Genomic DNA, 20856 nt, shown 5'->3' on the forward strand with positions numbered 1-20856 from the left:
ATACTCCTACCCCTACCACTACCCCTACCCCTACTACTACCCCTACCCCTACCCCTACCACTACACTACCCCTAGTGAGGGGAGGAAATGTGAGCCTCCCCCGTTTGCTCCCCTCGAGGTGCCTATGCGGCTGTGGCTGGGGGCGCCACTGCTCCGCCGCAGGCGGGTCAGGTCAGACGGAAAATACAGTCGGTAACTGGCTACGGTCGTGTTCGGACGGGGCGCGTGTCCCGTATCGCCGGTGCGCGCACGGAGTGCACGGCGCGTTCCTACGTTACATGGTGGCAGCGGTGGGATTGTGGCGATGGAGCCTGTGGTGTCCGTCTCCGTCAGTGATTTCCCGACTTACGACGGATCGGGCCGGCCGGAGGACTTTCTCCAACAGTGCTCTAGACTGGCAGAGTTGGGGGGCCTGCCGGACTCCAAGCTCGGCACTATCATCGCGGCCAGGTGTCATGGACGGGCCCTGTCAGTCGTCAACAGCATTGAAGACACTGGAGGTCAGCTGTCGCTAGCAACAGTGACGGAGCAGCTCAAGGCACACTTCGGTGGTGCGAGCGGCTCTGTAGAGCATGCGTCACAGGGCCTGGCGACACTGACTAAAGGAAGCCTTTCATCCCAGAGCTACGGTCTTCAGGTTCGTCAGCTGGTCCGTCAGGCGTGTCCCGAGATGTTCGGAGAGGACGGCCAAGTGAAGAAAATATGTGTGCCGTCTTATAACGCGGCCCTATATCGACACTTTCTGGTCGGGCTGTCACATGAAGAGAGATGTCTGTTGTCTCGCCAGAAAGCGTCTACATTCGAGCAGTGTCTCTCAGAGCTAACACGAGAGGAGGGCCTGGAAGCGGCAGAGGTGGCCAGCGCGGTGTCCGGCCGCCGCGTCCGCTGGGATGACCTTGACCGGGACGGCCGCTACTCCGCGCCCCGCCGCCAATCCCCGGCCGCGGCCGGCCGCGGTGGCTGGTCGGGTTCGGCATCGCCGGGTTCACCCGTACGAGATCGGCACGGGTGGGAGGAGCCGGAAGACGAGGACGGCAGAGGACGGCACGGGTGGGAGGAGCCGGAAGACGAGAACGACAGAGGACGACGATCTGGAGCCCCTGAGCGGAGGAGCCGGTGGAACTCCCCGGTGGCCAGCAGATCACCCAGCGATGCCCGGGCCTGTCAGAGCCGGTCCGGTTGCGGGACCGCCGGGCCAGTGGGCGCGAGACGCCGTTCCCCTTCACCGCGTGGCGGCCGGGGCTGGACCGACACTGGACGCGTCTGGACCCGGTCATCAGGGGAGGAACGCGGCAGCTCTCCGCGCCGCGGACGGGGCGGAACCCAGCGGCCGCGCGCCGGCCGCCGCGCGTCGCCCGAGTCGGCGGCCGGAGGAGGGGCGGCGCGTGATCCGTCGCCGGACTGGGGTGACGGTGTCGAGGGACGACGGTCAGGTATTGTCCGCTGCTGGTCGTGTGGGGGAGTGGGTCATTTCAAGCGTCAGTGCCCAAACGAGTTCGCGGGCAGGCGCAACCGGTTCTAGGATTGGTCTCTTTACCAGTAACCAGGGCTTCGATCAACGGCTTCATTGTCAGTGATTGTTTGCTGGATTCCGGCAGTCAAAAAAACTCTTTTGGATAATCGAGTTTTGCAAGTGATTGCTCCTCAAGCACAACTGAAGCCAGCCGCGGCTCTGATTTCAGCGTCAGGCCATCAGATGCGAGCCCTTGGTTCATGCAGCCTGCCCGTAAAGATAGCCGCTGCCGAGGGCAGCGATGAAGTGCATTTTGATTTCACTGTTGTTGAGGGCCTCTCACATGACTGTATATTTGGTTTTGATTTTCTGAAGGCCCATCGTGTTGTGTTAGATTGCTCAGATGTGTCTGGTCAGGTGAAGCTGCGCTTGAAGAAGCCAGTGCGCATACCACCGAGGTCAATATCATGTCTTTGTGTTAGAATAAGTACAGATTTATCGACAGACTCAGAATACGTGCTGACAGGTCAGAAAACGGGTCAAATTGAGGTCACTGATGCCCTGCTTAGGCCATACTCAGCCCGTGAGATACCACTTCGTGTGAGAAATCGTTCAGACCGATTTGTGACACTTCGCCGGCGTGATGTTATCGGGTATTTGCAGCCTACCGACGGCGCAGATATCACACCGCCGCGCGACACCGACACGTTCGACACCGCGGAGACCAATGCCGTGTCCGCCAGCGATAGTCAGTTCTTGGGTCTCGAGCCGGAGGAGGTACTGACCCGGTTCCAAGTTGGTGACGGGGTTAGAGGGGCAGATCGCGAGAAGGTAGCCTCTTTGTTACAGTCATTTCCCGGCGTTTTCTCCCAGAGTTACACAGACATCGGCTGTTACGGTGGGGGTGACGTTGATTTGGAGTTTGAGCCGGGTACAAAGCCTAGGTTTTCAAAGCCTTATCCAGTACCGTGGGCCAAAGAAAAAATCTTGGAAGAACAGTTGGATGCATTACAGGCCAGTGGCGTGATTGCCGTCGGAGAGCCCTGTGACTGGAATTCACCAGTGATTCTCGTTCCCAAAGGGAAATCTTCCGAGTTCCGCATTGTCCAGGATATGCGCGAAATTAACAAAAGTCTTTTGCCTAAGAAATTCGTGCTTCCAAGCATTGACGATTTTCTGCAGTCCCTTCATGGATGGCAAGTTGCCAGCTCGCTGGATGTAAAACATGCATTTTGGAATTTAAAGTTGTCGAAAGAGTCTCAAAAAGTCTGCGCTTTTTACGCCCTAGGAAAGACCTACTATCCGCAGAGAATGCCCATGGGCTGTGCCCAGTCCTCATACTTCTTGCATGTTGCAATGCATCGTGTTCTCGGGGACATCCCCGGTGTATCTATTTACGCCGACGATGTGTTGCTGACGAGTGCAGATGTCGATAGCCACCTGAAGCTTCTCCATACAGTACTAGATAGGTTGAGCCAGGCGGGCCTGAAATTAGCGCCCAGCAAATGTCGCATAGGCATGCAAAAGCTTTCTTACTTGGGACATTTGATTACACCCGAAGGCGTGTCAATTGACCCAGACAGAGTGAAATGCATTCAGGAGCTCAAGCCTCCCACCACTGTGAAGGAGGCGAAACGTATATACGGCTTTTTTGCATGGTTCAGGAAATTCATCCCATCTTTTTCGGACACTTCGGCGCCTCTGATTCGTCTAGCGAACTCATCATCGTTTTACTGGGATCGCGAACTAGAGGCGGCATTTGATTCATTGCGTACATGTTTGTTATCGGGCCGAGTACTGGCCTACCCAACGCGTGACGATCCGTTTGTCCTCTATACAGACAGTAGCACGGTCGGGTCGGGTCAAGTCTTGTGTCAAGTCCAAGGTGGAGTGGAAAGAGTTATCGCATTCAACGGCAGTAAATATAACAAAATGCAGTCAAAGTGGACGATTTACGAACTTGAACTTTTCAGCTTTATCACAGGCCTAAAGAAATTTTATAAATACCTTGCGGGCGCCGATTTTACATGGGTCTGTGATTGCAAGAGTGCGCTTAAAATACTACAAAACAAAGATGATGTGAACCCGCGTATAGTCAGGTGGAGAGCTTATGTCAGCCAATTCCATTTTCGGGCCGAACATCGACCAGCAGCGTGCATGCAGCACGTGGACATGCTGTCGAGGATTCCTGAGAACCAGCCTGGGTCTGGTTCGGGCTCCGGCGGGGGTGGCGACAGTTCGCTTGATGGTACCACAGTCGTGGCGGCTCCGGTCGGTGGCGCTGGCTCAGTTGCCGGGACCGTGCTCGGGTGTGACGGCGCTCGGCGCCCGCCGCCACCGGCTCGCGGAGGTGGCGGCGATCGCGCCGGACTGACGGGGCGCCGGATCCCGTCCGGGCCGCGGCCGCCGGATTCGAGCGGCTCGCACGATGGGCTGGGGTCGCACGGGTTCCGGCCCGTACCGCCGGCGTCGGGTCTGCCGTCGGGGCCGTGCGGCCCGTCTTCGGAGCGGGTGACGGGAGGATGTCAGCAGGGTGTCGCTTCCGGTATGACGGGTGAACGAGTGAATGCGGTTAGCATAGACGGGACACGGTTATCACTGGATCCAGACTCAATCCGGTGGTACCAGAAACATGACAGGGATTGTCGTGCTCTGGTGCATCGTCTGAAGCACCAGAAATGGCCGAAATTCTGTTCACCTACTCTAAAAAAGCAGGATGTTACAAATTTTATTTTCCGTGATGGCATTCTTTTTTATAAAGACATTACGCGCGCAACGCTCAAGGTCGTGTGGCCCAGAGCAAAAAGGTATGAAATTCTCCGCCATAATCACGACCCGTCGCACCACGGACACTGTGGTGACCAGAAACTCTTTGAGAAAGTGTCCAGGGACGTGTGGTACCTTGGTCTGAGACGTGATTGCGAGAATTACGTCGCCAGCTGCGAGCGGTGCAGTCAGCGGAAAGACGACCGGGGACCGCCCGCGCCACCACTTCTGCCTCAGGATCCGTGCGGCCCGGGGGAGGTGTTAGTGGTGGACGTGATGCATATGCCGAACAGCCGGTTGACTGGCAGAACATTGGTGCTAACATGTGTTGATAAATTTACTGGTTTTCTCTCTCACTATCCGTTAGAGTCTGGATCCGCAGAGCACATCGTAGATGCTCTGAATAAGCACTTTTTGACTTTTGGACCGCCCCAACGTATCGAAACGGACGCAGGGACAAACTTCACAGGTCACAAAATGGCAGAATTTTGTAGCTTCTGGGGAGTACATGTCAGAAGTGGCGTAGGTTTTCACCACGAAGCAATAGGTAAGATCGAGAGACGGCACCGGGATATCAAGCGTCGCCTGCGCGCCCTCACCGACAGCCATGGTGCAGACTGGGAAAATCACTTACACGCTATTGTTTTTTCTTTGAATAACGAAGTCTGTGCATCCCATGGATTTTCCCCTTATTTTCTCTATTTCATGCGGCATACAAACACACCCATATCTCATCTCACCGCGCAAGCAGTGCCGAAATATACCGATGATTTTGTCCATGAAACGCTGCGTCTACTGTCGGACACGTTACGCACCGCACACAATAGGCTGCGTGAGACACAAACAAGCATGAAACGTGCGTACGACTTACGTCATCGCGCACGTGAGCCGGCTGTCAAACCGGGCGATCAGGTTTTGTTGCGACGTTTTGATAGCCCTTCGGGTGTGTCGCGAAAGATGGTGGCTCCCTGGTCACCAATCTACATAATGACGAAACGCCTTAGCAGGCGTCATGTAGAATGTCTCGACCCACGAACAGGCAAAACACGGCGGACACACATCAGGTATGTTAAGCCGGTGGTGGGGCGAGACGTGTAGGCACCTGAATGTACATAGGCATTGCGTCGTGAGGCGGGATGTGCGAATTAGCACGTGCGTGTGTGTGTTTGTGAATATTGGAGTGACGTGACGGGTTACGGACATGTTGTTTCGTTTCATGTATGTTTTTTTTTTTTTGCGCGGAGGGAGGAAATGTGAGGGGAGGAAATGTGAGCCTCCCCCGTTTGCTCCCCTCGAGGTGCCTATGCGGCTGTGGCTGGGGGCGCCACTGCTCCGCCGCAGGCGGGTCAGGTCAGACGGAAAATACAGTCGGTAACTGGCTACGGTCGTGTTCGGACGGGGCGCGTGTCCCGTATCGCCGGTGCGCGCACGGAGTGCACGGCGCGTTCCTACGTTACAACTACCCCTACCACTACCCCTACCCCTACCCCTACCAACACCGCTGGGTCATGTCAGGTCACAGAATAATTCGTGCCATTCCATTGCCCTTACTCGATTTTGTCGGAAATGGCGCTTTGTGGCAAATGTGGCGCATTGCGGCAAATGTGGCGCATCTGTACCTGTTGTTTGAGCATGCATCCTGGCACCAAATTGCACCCGTAACGGACTATATTTGACAAAACTGTGCGATTTGCGACGAAGATGGAGCCTTGGGACAAATGAGACGCATTGCGACAAACGCGGTGCATTTGTAAATTCCTATCACAAACTGTTGCCATTCAACGAAAATCTACACAATCTCTCGCCACTATTTATTCAAATTAAAACTTGCCCATCCGCCAATGCGAGGCACTCGCCGCCGATCGGCATGGATTTAGTTCACAAAGTTTGTCGACCCCGGCTCTCAATGAAGATCTACGAACCGATCAAAATTTCATTGGCGTTCTTCCAGCGCGCCCCACGCGCGAACCGTGCACCCCAGCGAGCCGAAACCTAGAAAAGGCGCTGACCCGCTCTGTCACCTATAAGGTGTGCAAATTTCAGCCCCCTGCGCCGTACCGTCTGCCCTGTAGGCCGGCTAAATTGAACCCACTACACGGCGTGGCGGACAAACAAACAAACAAACAGACAGACGGATCCTGTTTAAATAGTAATATAGACAAGCGGCTGCGCCACTTGCTTTGCTGCGTGGTAGCAAAAAATTGCGGCACCAGCCAATTTGCTTTCGAATGGTGTTTGATTCATGTCGATGTGTCGTCTAGAAGCATAGATATGGACGGAAATGTGAAGAGACTTTAAAAAATACTGCTCTGAGGACTTCGTTGGATGAAAGTTGGGTGATACGGGGTCAAGACGGGTCATAGGGGTCAGCCCTGGTCACTCTGGGTCAGGCCAGGTCACATAGGTCACCTCTCGTCTGATGGGATCAGCCCGGAGTCCGGACCCCTGTTCTACTTTTGCCTCCACCACTACCCCTACCCCTACCACTACCCCTACCGCTACCCCTACCACTACCCTTACTACTACCCCTACCCCTACTACTACCCCTACCACTACCCCTACCACTACCCCTACCACTACCCCTACCACTACCCCTACCACTACCACTACCACTACCCCTACCACTACCCCTATCCCTACCCCTACCCTACCCCTACCCCTACTACTACCCCTACCACTACCCCTACCCCTACTACTACTCCTACCACTACCCCTACCCCTACCACTACCCCTACCCCTACCCCTACCCCTACCCCTACTACTACCCCTACTACTACCCCTACCACTACCCCTGCCACTACCCCTACTACTACCCCTACCACTACCCCTACTACTACCCCTACCACTACCCCTACCACTACCCCTACCACTACCCCTACCCCTACTACTACCCCTACCACTACCCCTACCCCTACTACTACTCCTACCACTACCCCTACCCCTACCCCTACCACTACACTACCCCTACCACTTCCCCTACCACTACCCTACCCCTACCAACACCGCTGGGTCATGTCAGGTCACAGAATAATTGGATCCAATCAGTACTAAAATATCAGACTTTAACCCGCGCCGTGCTGGTGGCCTGAACTTTCCGCCGAGTGCTGGGGGGGGGGGGGCGTTTTCACGCCCCCCCGTCTAACTCGGCTCCTGGGCCACGTAGCGACACGCGGTAAGCGGCATTCGAAAGAGCGTCAAAAATAAGGACGAAAACACTTCGGTCATTTTTTGGGTCAGGTCAAAGGTCAGGTCACCAGAGGTCACCAAAGGTAAAATGTTGACTATTTCAACATTTTGGAAACTGCCAACGGCTATCTCGGGAACCGATAGAGCTACAGCGCCGCGGAAAAGCGCATTCGATAGCCCTTTTACAGACCTTTCTGAGTAATGTTCTCAGATTTGACCTCAGGTCAACGGTTTAGCCTCTAGAGGGCAAAAGCTCCAAAAATAGCCGTTTTTACGAAAAACGTTTTTTCGTCAATAACTTTTGACTCATAAGCGCCATGACATTACTTTTGCCAGCATCGTGTTCCTCTCGTCGAGACGCGTCGAATGAACTATTTGTTGACCTTGAAAGGTCATTTTGAAAATTTGACCTCAGGTCAAGGTCATGACCTGACCGAAAAGGGTCATGTTGCATATCAGTCGATCCGTATCGTCGAGCTGAACACATCTGACGTGTTTTCACCGCTCTAGCACGTCTCTATCAAAAGTTATAGCCAAAAAACTGCTGGCGACCGTTCATGACCTGAGATGACCTCAGGGGCACACAGAGGGGTCACAGGTGCATTTTTCCTATTCAGTGTGTCATGTTTACCTATGAACCGATGTTTGAGAGCGTTTTGAACGATATTCGTCCAAAAGAGGCGCATTTCAATTTTCTCCCATTGACTTATAATGGAGAGGTCGCAAAATTGACCTGACCTTAGGTCACAGATATCAAAAATCCGAGATATACATTTTATACATACTGTTACTCATATCAATCGCTGAAAGTTTCAAAGTGATCGTTCAGTCGGTGTAGCTATAGCGAGCCTTTGAACTTTTTCTGAGGTAAGGTCACTTGACGTGACCTGGTGACCTGACCTTGAACGGCCTAGGTCTGAAATTTTCACAACATGTGCGGAAATGATGTAGGAACACGTGTACCAAAAACGGCGGCGCTGCGCGCCGCCGTTTTTGAGATATTCGCGAAAAACCTGAGGGGGGGGGGGCGTAAAAACGCCCCCCCCAGCACGGCGCGGGTTAAGTGTTCCCAGCCCTGCCCCTATTCGTGCCATTCCATTACGCTTAATCGTATTTGTCGGAAATGGCGCTTTGTGGCATATGTGGCGCATTGCGACAAACGCGGCGCATTTTCACCCGACGATTGAGCATGCATCTTGGCACCAAATTGCACCCACATCGGACCATATTTGACAAAACTGTGCGATTTGCGACGAAGATGGAGCCTTGGGACAAATGTGACGCATTGCGGCAAACGTGGTGCATTTGTAAATTCCATCACAAACTGTACCCATTTAGCGACAGTCAACACATTTTTTCGCCACTTTTCATTCAAATTAATAACTTGCCGATCCGCCAATGCGAGGCACTCGCCACCGATCGGCATGCATTTAGTCCGCAAAGTTTGTCGACCCCGGCTCTCAATGAAGATATAAGAACCGATCAAAATTTCATTGGCGTTCTTCCGGCGCGCCCCACGCGCGAACCGTGCACCCCAGCGAGTCGGAACCTAGAAAAGGCACTGACCCGCTCTGTCACCTATAAGGTGTGCAAATTTCAACACCCTACGATATACCGTCTGCCCTGTAGGCCGGCTAAATTGAACCCACTACACGGCGTGGCGGACAGACAAACAAACAGACAGATGGATCCTGTTCAAATAGTAGTATAGACTAGGGTTACCCGCGTGCTCCGCAACGCGAAGAAGGGTTATTTTTGACCCGTGAGTATTGGGTTGGTCTGTGTCGATTTGGTTGGCATCCATTTCGTTCCATTGCTTTTTGACGGCCAAGCATTTTGTAAGAAAACAAAAAGATACATCGCATCGAGGTGCCCGTGTCGTATTATCATGCGTTCTACTTTAGAATGATTCGAAAACTGGCGTGAAGTCTTTTGAGGGCCATCGATGAATTTCGCTAAAAATGACAATGTAATGGTTTGGAACATTTACATTTTTAAGGATACTGTTGCTAATCATGCAAAAATGAAGAGTGAATATTGGACAGAATTGAATGCTCTATCCAATGGTACCATATTCAATTGCCAAAGGTATCAGGTTATGCAGCAAACCCCGTGTGATTAATAAAGTGGCACAAAATTGGCAAACACCATTTTCTCCTGTGATTTGCACCACCTTGATTTGGATCAATCAGCTTTTCACAATTTTTGTATGGGAGGCGGTACATTTCTCTTGTCTACAGGCGTTGTTCCAACTCGCTCCGTTTAACGGTCACCTAAAAATAAAATCAATTCCAAAATCCGTCAAAAACCGCAATTTTTCAACAAAAGTACCCTCACGGGTGCACGTGGCGCGTGCTATCCTCTGCATTGCACACCATTCAATAGCCCGTTCAATTCTGTACACGATGCTGTTTTCCCCGTGCCGGTCGGACCCCTGGTCACCAAGATATTGCACGGGAACTGGACCCGTGTCGGCCAAAATTAGCCGTTTTCGCCCGATTTCGCACGCCGATTTATACATGTAAAGTCTATGACGCGAATTTGCACTTTTTGAGCACGCGCCACGCGCTCCCTATCAATCCGATGGAGCTGAGACCCCTCAAAGGCACGTCGCGCATCCTTGATCTATAAGTTGTGCAAATTTCACCGGGCTAGGTGCAACGGTCTGGCCTGTAGTCCACGCAAAGCACCACCAAGTCGGGACCTCGGTAACGGACAGACGCACCCTCCTCAAATAGTAAGATAGACAAGCGGCTGCGCCACTTGCTTTGCTGCGTGGTAGAGAAAAAGCGGCACCAGCCAATTTGCTTTCGAATGGTGTTTGATTTACGTCGATGTGTCGTCTAGAAGCGGAGATATGGACGGAAATGTGAAGAGAATTTAAAAAAGAACTGTTCTGAGGGCTTTGTTGGATGAAATTTGGCTGGTACGGGGTCAAGACGGGTCAAAGAGGTCAGCCCCGGTCATTTTGGGTCAGGCCAGGTCACATAGGTCACTTCTCGTCCGATGGATTCAGCCCGGGCCACTGTTTTACTTTTGCCTCCACCACTACCCCTACCCCTACCACTACCCCTATCCCTACCCCTACCACTACCCCTACTCCTACCCCTACCCGTACCCCTACCACTACCCCTACCCCTACTTCTACCCCTACTACTGCCCCTACCACTACTACTCCTACCACTACCCCTACCCCTACCCCTACCCCTACCCCTACCACTACCCTACCCCTACCCCTACCTATCCCTACCCCTACGAACACCGCTGGGTCATGTCAGGTCACAAAATAATTGGATTCAATCAGTGCTAAAATATCAGACTTAAAGTGTTCCAAGCCCTGCCCCTATTCGTGCCATTCCTTTTGTCGGAAATGGCGCTTTGTGGCAAATGTGGCGCATTGCGGCAAATGCGGCGCATCTGTACCTGTTGTTTAAGCATGCATCCTGGCACCAAATTGCACCCGTATCGGACTATATTTGACAAAACTGTGCGATTTGCGGCAAAAAATGACGCCCTGTGACCAATGTGACGCCTTGCGGCAAATGCGGTGCATTTGTATACTCGTATCACAAACTGTTTCCATTGAACGAAAATCAACACAATCTCTCGCCACTATTTATTCAAATTAAAAACTTGCCCATCCGCCAATGCGAGGCACCCGCCACCGATCGGCATGCATTTAGCTCAGTAAGTTTGTCGACCCCGGCTCTCAATGAAGATATAAGAACCGATCAAAATTTCATTGGCGTTCTTCCGGCGCGCCCCACGCGCGAACCGTGCACCCCAGCGAGTCGGAACCTAGAAAAGGCACTGACCCGCTCTGTCACCTATAAGGTGTGCAAATTTCAACCCCCTACGATATACCGTCTGCCCTGTAGGCCGGCTAAATTGAACCCACTACACGGCGTGGCGGACAAACAAACAAACAAACAGACGGATCCTGTTCAAATAGTAGTATAGATTTGAGGAAGGCGTAGTTTCTGTCTATTACGAAGGTCGCGACATGGTGCTACGTAGCGCGGGTTACAGGTCACACCGTTGCACCTACCGCGCTGAAATTTGCGCAAGTTATAGAACAAGGATGGACAACGTGCCTTTGAGCGGTCTCGGCTCGATCGGATCGATAGCGAGCGCGTGGCGCGTGCCCAAAAAGTGCAAATTCGCGTCATAGACTTTACATGTATAAATCGGCTGGCAAAAACGGGCGAAAATGGCTAAATTTGCCCGACACGGGTCCGTTCCCCGTGCAATATCTCGGTAGCCGTGCGCCCGATCGGCACGGGGAAAACAGCATCGTGTAGAGAATCGAACGGGCAATCGAATAGTGTGCGGTGCAGGGGTGGCACGCGCCACGTGCAAGTGTGAGGGCAATTTCATTTCAAAAAGTGCCATTTCAAACGGATTTTGGATTTTATTTTATTTTCCCGTGACCATCAGACTGAGAGAGTTGAAACAACGTCAATTGCCAAGAGAAATGTACCGCCTCTCATGGAAAAAATTGTGGACAGCTAATTGATCAAAAACAATGTGGAAAAATCGCTGAATTAAAATGGTATTTGTCCATAATGTGCCACTAAAAAGATACACGGGATTTGCTGCTTAACCTGATATGCTTGATAATTGAAAATGCTATCATTAGAAAGAGCATTCAATTCTTTCCAAGATCCAATCATCACGTTTGCATGACAAGCAACAGTATTCTTAAAAATATAAATGTTTTAAACCTCTGCAAAACGATTTTTAGCGAAAATTATCTACGCCTTTCATTTGTCTTAAAACTACGCACCTCAATTATAAAGCACATTTGACAGATTCTGAAGTGGAAAGCATGCTTATCAGACACGGGCACCTCTATGCGGTGGATATTTTTTCCACAAACCAAAACGTTTAGCCGTCAAAAAGCAATCGACCGAAATGGATAGATAACCCAACCGACACAAGAACAACCGAACACCCGCCGATCGAAAATATCCCTTTTCGCGTTGCGGAGCACGCGGGTCACCCTAGCACGGGCAATCGAACCCTAGCACCCTAGCTAGGTGGGTATTCTTGGTGGGTATTCTATTCGAGGTGGGTCACCCTAGCACGCGGCTGACAGATTTAATCAGAAAACCCCCTAGCTAGGTGGGTATTCTATTCGAGGTGGGTCACCCTAGCACGCGGCTGACAGATTTAATCAGAAAACCCCCGGCTAGGGTGACCCGCGTGCTCCGCAACGCGAATAGGGATATTTTCGATCGGCGGGTGTTCGGTTGTTCTTGTGTCGGTTGGGTTATCTATCCATTTCGGTCGATTGCTTTTTGACGGCTAAACGTTTTGGTTTGTGGAAAAAATATCCACCGCATCGAGGTGCCCGTGTCTGATAAGCATGCTTTCCACTTCAGAATCTGTCAAATGTGCTTTATAATTGAGGTGCGTAGTTTTAAGACAAATGAAAGGCGTAGATAATTTTCGCTAAAAATCGTTTTGCAGAGGTTTAAAACATTTATATTTTAAAGAATACTGTTGCTTGTCATGCAAACGTGATGATTGGATCTTGGAGAGAATTGAATGCTCTTTCTAATGATAGCATTTTCAATTGTCAAGCGTATCAGGTTAAGCAGCAAATCCCGTGTATCTTTTTAGTGGCACATTATGGACAAATACCATTTTAATTCAGCGATTTTTTCCACATTGTTTTTGATCAATTAGCTTTTCACAATTTTTCCATGAGAGACGGTACATTTTTATTGCTAATAGGCGCTGTTTCAACTCATTCCGTCTGACGATCACCTGAAATTAATATAAATTCCAAAATCCGTTTAAAATGGCACTTTTTGAAATGAAATTGCCCTCACACTTGCACGTGGCGCGTGCCACCCCTGCACCGCACACTATTCGATTGCCCGTTCGATTCTCTACACGATGCTGTTTTCCCCGTGCCGATCGGGCGCACGGCTACCGAGATATTGCACGGGGAACGGACCCGTGTCGGGCAAATTTAGCCATTTTCGCCCGTTTTTGCCAGCCGATTTATACATGTAAAGTCTATGACGCGAATTTGCACTTTTTGGGCACGCGCCACGCGCTCGCTATCGATCCGATCGAGCCGAGACCGCTCAAAGGCACGTTGTCCATCCTTGTTCTATAACTTGCGCAAATTTCAGCGCGGTAGGTGCAACGGTGTGATCTGTAACCCGCGCTACGTAGCACCATGTCGCGACCTTCGTAATAGACAGAAACTACGCCTTCCTCAAATAGTAGTATAGACAAGCGGCTGCGCCACTTGCTTTGCTGCGTGGTAGGAAAAAATTGCGGCACCAGCCAATTTGCTTTCGAATGGTGTTTGATTCATGTCGATGTGTCGTCTAGAAGCATAGATATGGACGGAAATGTGAAGAGAATTTAAAAATGAACTGTTCTGAGGGCGTTGTTGGATGAAATTTGGGTGATACGGGGTCAAGACGGGTCAAAGGGGTCAGCCCCGGTCACTTTGGGTCAGGCCAGGTCACATAGGTCACCTCTCGTCCGCTGGGATCAGCCCGGGCCACTGTTCTGCTTTTGTCTCCACCACTACCCCTACCCCTACCACTACCCCTACCACTACCCCTACCCTACCACTACCCCTACCCCTACCCCTACCCCTACCACTACCCCTACCACTACCCCTACCACTACCTACCCTACCCTACCCTACCCCTACCCCTATCCCTACCCCTACCCCTACCCCTACCACTACATCTACCCCTACCACTACTACCCATACTCCTACCCCTACCACTACCCCTACCCCTACTACTACCCCTACCCCTACCCCTACCACTACACTACCCCTAGTGAGGGGAGGAAATGTGAGCCTCCCCCGTTTGCTCCCCTCGAGGTGCCTATGCGGCTGTGGCTGGGGGCGCCACTGCTCCGCCGCAGGCGGGTCAGGTCAGACGGAAAATACAGTCGGTAACTGGCTACGGTCGTGTTCGGACGGGGCGCGTGTCCCGTATCGCCGGTGCGCGCACGGAGTGCACGGCGCGTTCCTACGTTACATGGTGGCAGCGGTGGGATTGTGGCGATGGAGCCTGTGGTGTCCGTCTCCGTCAGTGATTTCCCGACTTACGACGGATCGGGCCGGCCGGAGGACTTTCTCCAACAGTGCTCTAGACTGGCAGAGTTGGGGGGCCTGCCGGACTCCAAGCTCGGCACTATCATCGCGGCCAGGTGTCATGGACGGGCCCTGTCAGTCGTCAACAGCATTGAAGACACTGGAGGTCAGCTGTCGCTAGCAACAGTGACGGAGCAGCTCAAGGCACACTTCGGTGGTGCGAGCGGCTCTGTAGAGCATGCGTCACAGGGCCTGGCGACACTGACTAAAGGAAGCCTTTCATCCCAGAGCTACGGTCTTCAGGTTCGTCAGCTGGTCCGTCAGGCGTGTCCCGAGATGTTCGGAGAGGACGGCCAAGTGAAGAAAATATGTGTGCCGTCTTATAACGCGGCCCTATATCGACACTTTCTGGTCGGGCTGTCACATGAAGAGAGATGTCTGTTGTCTCGCCAGAAAGCGTCTACATTCGAGCAGTGTCTCTCAGAGCTAACACGAGAGGAGGGCCTGGAAGCGGCAGAGGTGGCCAGCGCGGTGTCCGGCCGCCGCGTCCGCTGGGATGACCTTGACCGGGACGGCCGCTACTCCGCACCCCGCCGCCAATCCCCGGCCGCGGCCGGCCGCGGTGGCTGGTCGGGTTCGGCATCGCCGGGTTCACCCGTACGAGATCGGCACGGGTGGGAGGAGCCGGAAGACGAGGACGGCAGAGGACGGCACGGGTGGGAGGAGCCGGAAGACGAGAACGACAGAGGACGACGATCTGGAGCCCCTGAGCGGAGGAGCCGGTGGAACTCCCCGGTGGCCAGCAGATCACCCAGCGATGCCCGGGCCTGTCAGAGCCGGTCCGGTTGCGGGACCGCCGGGCCAGTGGGCGCGAGACGCCGTTCCCCTTCACCGCGTGGCGGCCGGGGCTGGACCGACACTGGACGCGTCTGGACCCGGTCATCAGGGGAGGAACGCGGCAGCTCTCCGCGCCGCGGACGGGGCGGAACCCAGCGGCCGCGCGCCGGCCGCCGCGCGTCGCCCGAGTCGGCGGCCGGAGGAGGGGCGGCGCGTGATCCGTCGCCGGACTGGGGTGACGGTGTCGAGGGACGACGGTCAGGTATTGTCCGCTGCTGGTCGTGTGGGGGAGTGGGTCATTTCAAGCGTCAGTGCCCAAACGAGTTCGCGGGCAGGCGCAACCGGTTCTAGGATTGGTCTCTTTACCAGTAACCAGGGCTTCGATCAACGGCTTCATTGTCAGTGATTGTTTGCTGGATTCCGGCAGTCAAAAAAACTCTTTTGGATAATCGAGTTTTGCAAGTGATTGCTCCTCAAGCACAACTGAAGCCAGCCGCGGCTCTGATTTCAGCGTCAGGCCATCAGATGCGAGCCCTTGGTTCATGCAGCCTGCCCGTAAAGATAGCCGCTGCCGAGGGCAGCGATGAAGTGCATTTTGATTTCACTGTTGTTGAGGGCCTCTCACATGACTGTATATTTGGTTTTGATTTTCTGAAGGCCCATCGTGTTGTGTTAGATTGCTCAGATGTGTCTGGTCAGGTGAAGCTGCGCTTGAAGAAGCCAGTGCGCATACCACCGAGGTCAATATCATGTCTTTGTGTTAGAATAAGTACAGATTTATCGACAGACTCAGAATACGTGCTGACAGGTCAGAAAACGGGTCAAATTGAGGTCACTGATGCCCTGCTTAGGCCATACTCAGCCCGTGAGATACCACTTCGTGTGAGAAATCGTTCAGACCGATTTGTGACACTTCGCCGGCGTGATGTTATCGGGTATTTGCAGCCTACCGACGGCGCAGATATCACACCGCCGCGCGACACCGACACGTTCGACACCGCGGAGACCAATGCCGTGTCCGCCAGCGATAGTCAGTTCTTGGGTCTCGAGCCGGAGGAGGTACTGACCCGGTTCCAAGTTGGTGACGGGGTTAGAGGGGCAGATCGCGAGAAGGTAGCCTCTTTGTTACAGTCATTTCCCGGCGTTTTCTCCCAGAGTTACACAGACATCGGCTGTTACGGTGGGGGTGACGTTGATTTGGAGTTTGAGCCGGGTACAAAGCCTAGGTTTTCAAAGCCTTATCCAGTACCGTGGGCCAAAGAAAAAATCTTGGAAGAACAGTTGGATGCATACAGGCCAGTGGCGTGATTGCCGTCGGAGAGCCCTGTGACTGGAATTCACCAGTGATTCTCGTTCCCAAAGGGAAATCTTCCGAGTTCCGCATTGTCCAGGATATGCGCGAAATTAACAAAAGTCTTTTGCCTAAGAAATTCGTGCTTCCAAGCATTGACGATTTTCTGCAGTCCCTTCATGGATGGCAAGTTGCCAGCTCGCTGGATGTAAAACATGCATTTTGGAATTTAAAGTTGTCGAAAGAGTCTCAAAAAGTCTGCGCTTTTTACGCCCTAGGAAAGACCTACTATCCGCAGAGAATGCCCATGGGCTGTGCCCAGTCCTCATACTTCTTGCATGTTGCAATGCATCGTGTTCTCGGGGACATCCCGGTGTATCTATTTACGCCGACGATGTGTTGCTGACGAGTGCAGATGTCGATAGCCACCTGAAGCTTCTCCATACAGTACTAGATAGGTTGAGCCAGGCGGGCCTGAAATTAGCGCCCAGCAAATGTCGCATAGGCATGCAAAAGCTTTCTTACTTGGGACATTTGATTACACCCGAAGGCGTGTCAATTGACCCAGACAGAGTGAAATGCATTCAGGAGCTCAAGCCTCCCACCACTGTGAAGGAGGCGAAACGTATATACGGCTTTTTTGCATGGTTCAGGAAATTCATCCCATCTTTTTCGGACACTTCGGCGCCTCTGATTCGTCTAGCGAACTCATCATCGTTTTACTGGGATCGCGAACTAGAGGCGGCATTTGATTCATTGCGTACATGTTTGTTATCGGGCCGAGTACTGGCCTACCCAACGCGTGACGATCCGTTTGTCCTCTATACAGACAGTAGCACGGTCGGGTCGGGTCAAGTCTTGTGTCAAGTCCAAGGTGGAGTGGAAAGAGTTATCGCATTCAACGGCAGTAAATATAACAAAATGCAGTCAATGGACGATTTACGAACTTGAACTTTTCAGCTTTATCACAGGCCTAAAGAAATTTTATAAATACCTTGCGGGCGCCGATTTTACATGGGTCTGTGATTGCAAGAGTGCGCTTAAAATACTACAAAACAAAGATGATGTGAACCCGCGTATAGTCAGGTGGAGAGCTTATGTCAGCCAATTCCATTTTCGGGCCGAACATCGACCAGCAGCGTGCATGCAGCACGTGGACATGCTGTCGAGGATTCCTGAGAACCAGCCTGGGTCTGGTTCGGGCTCCGGCGGGGGTGGCGACAGTTCGCTTGATGGTACCACAGTCGTGGCGGCTCCGGTCGGTGGCGCTGGCTCAGTTGCCGGGACCGTGCTCGGGTGTGACGGCGCTCGGCGCCCGCCGCCACCGGCTCGCGGAGGTGGCGGCGATCGCGCCGGACTGACGGGGCGCCGGATCCCGTCCGGGCCGCGGCCGCCGGATTCGAGCGGCTCGCACGATGGGCTGGGGTCGCACGGGTTCCGGCCCTACCGCCGGCGTCGGGTCTGCCGTCGGGGCCGTGCGGCCCGTCTTCGGAGCGGGTGACGGGAGGATGTCAGCAGGGTGTCGCTTCCGGTATGACGGTGAACGAGTGAATGCGGTTAGCATAGACGGGACACGGTTATCACTGGATCCAGACTCAATCCGGTGGTACCAGAAACATGACAGGGATTGTCGTGCTCTGGTGCATCGTCTGAAGCACCAGAAATGGCCGAAATTCTGTTCACCTACTCTAAAAAAGCAGGATGTTACAAATTTTATTTCCGTGATGGCATTCTTTTTTATAAAGACATTACGCGCGCAACGCTCAAGGTCGTGTGGCCCAGAGCAAAAAGGTATGAAATTCTCCGCCATAATCACGACCCGTCGCACCACGGACACTGTGGTGACCAGAAACTCTTTGAGAAAGTGTCCAGGGACGTGTGGTACCTTGGTCTGAGACGTGATTGCGAGAATTACGTCGCCAGCTGCGAGCGGTGCAGTCAGCGGAAAGACGACCGGGGACCGCCCGCGCCACCACTTCTGCCTCAGGATCCGTGCGGCCCGGGGGAGGTGTTAGTGGTGGACGTGATGCATATGCCGAACAGCCGGTTGACTGGCAGAACATTGGTGCTAACATGTGTTGATAAATTTACTGGTTTTCTCTCTCACTATCCGTTAGAGTCTGGATCCGCAGAGCACATCGTAGATGCTCTGAATAAGCACTTTTTGACTTTTGGACCGCCCCAACGTATCGAAACGGACGCAGGGACAAACTTCACAGGTCACAAAATGGCAGAATTTTGTAGCTTCTGGGGAGTACATGTCAGAAGTGGCGTAGGTTTTCACCACGAAGCAATAGGTAAGATCGAGAGACGGCACCGGGATATCAAGCGTCGCCTGCGCGCCCTCACCGACAGCCATGGTGCAGACTGGGAAAATCACTTACACGCTATTGTTTTTTCTTTGAATAACGAAGTCTGTGCATCCCATGGATTTTCCCCTTATTTTCTCTATTTCATGCGGCATACAAACACACCCATATCTCATCTCACCGCGCAAGCAGTGCCGAAATATACCGATGATTTTGTCCATGAAACGCTGCGTCTACTGTCGGACGACGTTACGCACCGCACACAATAGGCTGCGTGAGACACAAACAAGCATGAAACGTGCGTACGACTTACGTCATCGCGCACGTGAGCCGGCTGTCAAACCGGGCGATCAGGTTTTGTTGCGACGTTTGATAGCCCTTCGGGTGTGTCGCGAAAGATGGTGGCTCCCTGGTCACCAATCTACATAAGACGAAACGCCTTAGCAGGCGTCATGTAGAATGTCTCGACCCACGAACAGGCAAAACACGGCGGAACACATCAGGTATGTTAAGCCGGTGGTGGGGAGACGTGTAGGCACCTGAATGTACATAGGCATTGCGTCGTGAGGCGGGATGTGCGAATTAGCACGTGCGTGTGTGTGTTTGTGAATATTGGAGTGACGTGACGGGTTACGGACATGTTTGTTTCGTTTCATGTATGTTTTTTTTTTTGCGCGGAGGGAGGAAATGTGAGGGGAGGAAATGTGAGCCCTCCCCCGTTTGCTCCCCTCGAGGTGCCTATGCGGCTGTGGCTGGGGCGCCACTGCTCCGCCGCAGGCGGGTCAGGTCAGACGGAAAATACAGTCGGTAACTGGCTACGGTCGTGTTCGGACGGGGCGCGTGGTCCCGTATCGCCGGTGCGCGCACGGAGGCACGGCGCGTCCTACGTTACAACTACCCCTACCACTACCCCTACCCTAACCCCTACCAACACCGCTGGTCATGTCAGGTCACGAATAATTCGTGCCATTCCATTGCCCTTACTCGATTTTGTCGGAAATGCGTGCTTTGTGTGCAAATGTGGCGCATTGCGGCAAATGTGGCGCATCTGTACCTGTGTTTGAGCATGCATCCTGGCACACAGCAATATGCCACGTACGGACTATATTTGACAAAACTTGTGCGATTTGCGACGAAGATGGAGCCTGGGACAAATGAGACGCATTGCGACAACGCGGTGCATTTAATTCCTAATCACAAACTGTTGCCATTCAACGAAATCTACACAATCTCTCGCCACTATTTATTCAAATTAAACTTGCCCATCCGCCAATGCGAGGCACTCGCCGCCGATCGGCATGGATTTAGTTCACAAAGTTTGTCGACCCCGGCTCTCAATGAAGATCTACGAACCGATCAAAATTTCATTGGCGTTCTTCCAGCGCGCCCCACGCGCGAACCGTGCACCCCAGCGAGCCGAAACCTAGAAAAGGCGCTGACCCGCTCTGTCACCTATAAGGTGTGCAAATTTCAGCCCCCTGCGCCGTACCGTCTGCCCTGTAGGCCGGCTAAATTGAACCCACTACACGGCGTGGCGGACAAACAAACAAACAAACAGACAGACGGATCCTGTTTAAATAGTAATATAGACAAGCGGCTGCGCCACTTGCTTTGCTGCGTGGTAGCAAAAAATTGCGGCACCAGCCAATTTGCTTTCGAATGGTGTTTGATTCATGTCGATGTGTCGTCTAGAAGCATAGATATGGACGGAAATGTGAAGAGACTTTAAAAAATACTGCTCTGAGGACTTCGTTGGATGAAAGTTGGGTGATACGGGGTCAAGACGGGTCATAGGGGTCAGCCCTGGTCACTCTGGGTCAGGCCAGGTCACATAGGTCACCTCTCGTCTGATGGGATCAGCCCGGAGTCCGGACCCCTGTTCTACTTTTGCCTCCACCACTACCCCTACCCCTACCACTACCCCTACCGCTACCCCTAC

Source organism: Amphibalanus amphitrite, unplaced genomic scaffold (genome assembly GCF_019059575.1).
Source record: "Amphibalanus amphitrite isolate SeventyFive unplaced genomic scaffold, NRLGWU_Aamphi_draft 000224F_arrow, whole genome shotgun sequence".
NCBI classification, from domain to species: domain Eukaryota; kingdom Metazoa; phylum Arthropoda; class Thecostraca; order Balanomorpha; family Balanidae; genus Amphibalanus; species Amphibalanus amphitrite.